The 4,135-nt window shown below is 38.2% G+C and overlaps 1 protein-coding gene across 2 annotated transcripts in view; it reads right to left on the reverse strand.

Annotated features, from left to right (window-relative positions):
- Nucleotides 1–4,135, reverse strand: part of LOC102675814 (protein muscleblind-like) — a 360,083-nt gene that overhangs the window by 182,047 nt on the left and 173,901 nt on the right. The window lies entirely within an intron of this gene.

The following is a 4,135-nucleotide window of genomic DNA, read 5'->3' on the forward strand; positions in this document are numbered from 1 at the left end:
AAATCGATCTTGGAAAAAACCGATTCGAAAAGGTCACGCGATCCAATTTGCATTTCAAGGGGAAAGTTAACCGCCAAACTTTTCCGAAAATTACCTCCCCAGCTCACAAACTTACTCTGAACTGAATATATATCCAATGGCTCGAAAAAAGAAAAAAATCCGAATCTCCAGTAACACGTACTCGAAAAACCGAATGACGTCTCATAAACTCTTCGACGATCCTCCCTTCCCTTTCAAATCGCGCAATGCTTTCTTCTTTCCTTTTTCTCCCCTCCTTCCGTTTCCATCGACGATACACCCCCGTTTTCCCGAGCGAAAAGCGCATTAAACTTTAATCAGAAAGCGTAATTTCTCCCTCTCTTTCTCTTTCTCAGCTTTGGAAGCTCTCGTAGTCGCGAATAGTTGCGAGAAAATAAATAACGGAACGGAGGGTTAACACTGGTATTCCACGGGCGATGCAACGCGTGAATTTCGGGAGGGTATGTAAGTTCTCGGCCGAATTAAAATCGGCCGTAAACCGAGAGAGAGAGAGAGAGAGAGAGAGCTTCGATCCCTCCTCCTATTCTCTCTCCACGGATACAGGAGAACGCGCAGTTTTACGTTCGATGGTAAAACCTGGCGAAATGGCGGAGGCGAGTTGCACCCTCAAAGGGAAAATCACGCGGGAGACATAATAGGAATGTAGGTACTAGCGAAAGCACTATCCGCCAGGAATTTTCGAGCAACGTAAGTTGGACGGATATTGCGGCCACGTGGGCAGAGAGAGAAAGAGAGAGAAAGAGAGAGAGAGAGATGGAAGGAGGTGGGTTCGATTCATTGATTTCCGGCCGCGATGTTTTAGAGAAAATTGAACTTTAACGCGTGTCGTTGGTCGCGAAATAGCGATGGGATCGAGTTCGACGCGTGATCGAAACAAAAAAGCAAATTTTAAAGATTTAAACAATTTGATTTAACACTCGATGTTACCAGATCGTTATTAGGAATTGTTTTTCAAATAACATATTTTTCGTGATATTCGATTATTTTGATAAAAGTATTAAGAATTTAATTTAGTACTAAATGTTGGATGGTAGGAGTCATTTTCGAATTTGAAAGATAATTGTTCGATATTCGTATACACATCATCAACGATACTTGTCTCGTATTTTTATTATTGATTTATCCATATCTCGAGAAAGCGTGTTTTTATCGAGTCTTTTTGCTCGATCGATCTTCCTCTATATATCATTTTCCTACGCCTTTTTCTACGCCCAGATTCCCTCTCAAAAATCGCCTCGTCTCTCCGACAGAAATAGTTCTATATGGACAAATGCAGTCCAATCCTCCCTATCTTCAGGAGACTCGTCCCGTTCGATTTCGTTTCAGGAAAATTATCGCGCCCTGCAATTGTTCCTCGAGTAGCCGCTGGTAGTTCGAATTCACCCCTATTCCCAGGCGCGAAATTAAGGTTAATACGAGTCTAAGTGGGTTATTCGTCGACGAGATCGAAAGTAGCGATGGGATCGAGTGTGTCGCGAGTAACGAATTAAATTTGAGAAAAAGATTTTTCGATCCAAACGCGAAATACTAATAAGTTCTTTAGATGTTATTTAATATCGAAGGGATTGATCAAAAGGAAAGAAATTCGAGTTTTCTATGAGTTGTATCAATTTTCTCCGCTTTAACTATAATAATTGTACATCAATGAATATATAATTCTATATAATTATTTTGAATTTGTTACAAGAACTCTAGCCTGTCTTTCTGTCAATCTGATAAAATATTATACAATTAAATAAATTCTTTGAATAGAACATTCGATGAAGCCGTTCAATGTAACGGTTCAAGAGCCTCTACCGTTTAAACTTTCACTTTTCAATTAACCTATTGCTAAACTATCGAAGCAGTTGTTTAATTAATTCAAATGTTACATAAATTCAGATATACCACGAAGAGAGATTAAAAAGTTGAAGTTTAAGTTACGTAAATGTAGATTTTTTTTACACGTTCGATTACTATCTGCCAATCGTATCTTGTGCAACATTTTTATTATATTATTTATTATATTATTTTTATTATATTTATCCTCGTCAACATTTTTATTTCCATTGACAATAAAAATCGACTCGTCCTCATTGTCGATCGAGGCGCATGCAAAATTATAAAAGAGGATTACGTCGAGTCGACTTGGAATCCCCGTTCGGGGAACGCAAGCCGGAAGCGGAGGAACTGGTGGAGCGCGGTCCTTAAGCGCTCTGGAACTGTTTTAAAAACTACGGCGGAGGAAGTTTTATTCCCTAGGTGTCTCGAACTTGTTGCCCCTTACCTGTGAACTTCGTTTATTGAAAACTATTTTGTTGTCTGCTTCCCGATTCGCGGGGGGAAAAGGAGGAATTACACGCGGCCTAACGAACCACGTGCCAAATGGTTATTGGCAAGTGTCACTTTGACAAAGAATTTAGAGAGATCGTTCGAAAGGAGCTCGAGAGTTTCTTTTAGAGATTATTATTTTATTCGAGGATCGTGTTTTAATTTCGATTGGAGAAGAGGTAATTCTTTCTTCTTCTTTAACTTCTAACTTCCAAATGGATTAAATTTAAATTACTCAAGAAACTGGTGAAATAAAGTAAAAGATAATCGGTTTTTTAAATTCCTCCGATCTCAAAATAATTATACAGTTGAAAAATTGAATCGAATTGAAGTTATTTAGAAAAAAGGAGGAATTTTTTCGAAGAGAATTGGAGGACAAACATTGAAGAGTTCGAAAGAGTTTGGAATGTGAGAAATTTCGATAATATTTTTTTTTTCCTCTTTTTTTATATTTTTTCACGAATGTTACATTCTCCAAGGAGAAAATATAATGCTGAATTTTCCGACTCGTGTTTGTTGACGCGCTCGCAAAATTATAATTCATACTTGAATTTTGCATTGTAAATTTCACTGCGCTTCAATGGGATTAAGATACGTTTCTTAATATAGATGCATATTCCACAAAATTCTGGGAAACGAGCCAGGGCGCTTTACTTTGCTAAGTTATTCGAAAGAAAACATTTAAAGTAGCGACCTTAATCTTGCAGACAGTACGATACAAGCAACGCGAATCAGTCCGTGTGTCCTAGAAAAAGAAAGACTGTTTCGATTTCTGCCACGTTTCTTGAAAATTCTCGAAAATAGGAAAATCCTCATTTTGCGCACAATTTTTCTTTAATAATACAGCTAATAATAGATTGACTGAACGATGTATTTCTTAATCGATTTCGATAATTTTTAAAGAAAGTTTATAATACTTCGATTCTGTGATAACAAATAATCATTAACATCTTCAAATGGAAAAATAAAAAATAAATAAATAAAACGAGATGAAATGAATTTCGTTCGAGTATCCGCGAATGAAAAATATAAAAGATTTAAAAAAAAAAATTCCAAAAATTCTAAATGCCGCGAAAATTTCCCTCCAGAGAAACACTAACCCCCCTTATTACTTCGATCAATAAAAACCGCTCGATACAGCTCGTGTCCCGATATATATTCGACGATATAGATAGGGGGTGTAAATTCTCCGACCGGACGTTCCAACGACATTTTCGATCGAGCGAAGTGAAAATAAAAAGTAAAGAATAACAAAAAAAAAAAAAAGAAATGAAAAAAGCAACAATCGCATCATTAAACGTCGCCCAGCTTAATTCGAAAGCAGTCGGAAAGGGGTCGAGGATCGCGGTAAACGATTTACATAGGCACTCTCCGAACCGAACTGTAAAAATAAGTTTCGCGCGTGGACGTTCCGATGATGAGGTTTGTAATAATGATAACGAAGTTAATTTCCCATGGCGGATCGTTAAAACTCGACCGACTGTCGAGCACGTCGTCCCAGCCTCGCTCGTAATTGGGGAACAATTTTAAAAACAAAAACGTCCGCCACTTTGCCACCAACCGTTCAGATAACGATCGCTCCTCGCGACACGTGGGAGAAACAGGTTTTCCACGTTTCACGTTTGTCACGGGATCCTATCGACCGTCAAACTATCGAATTTTTCCACATTTAAAATCCGCTTTCGCCCGAGTGTCACCTCGTTACCGAAAAATCATCGCTGCTTCCAAATGGGGAAGGGGGGTGGGGGAATGCTGGAAGTTCGAAACAGTGGTAAAAAAAAAAAAA

The sequence above is a fragment of the Apis dorsata genome, unplaced genomic scaffold, assembly GCF_000469605.1.
Source record: "Apis dorsata unplaced genomic scaffold, Apis dorsata 1.3 scaffold_142, whole genome shotgun sequence".
Classification (NCBI taxonomy): Eukaryota; Metazoa; Arthropoda; class Insecta; order Hymenoptera; family Apidae; genus Apis; species Apis dorsata.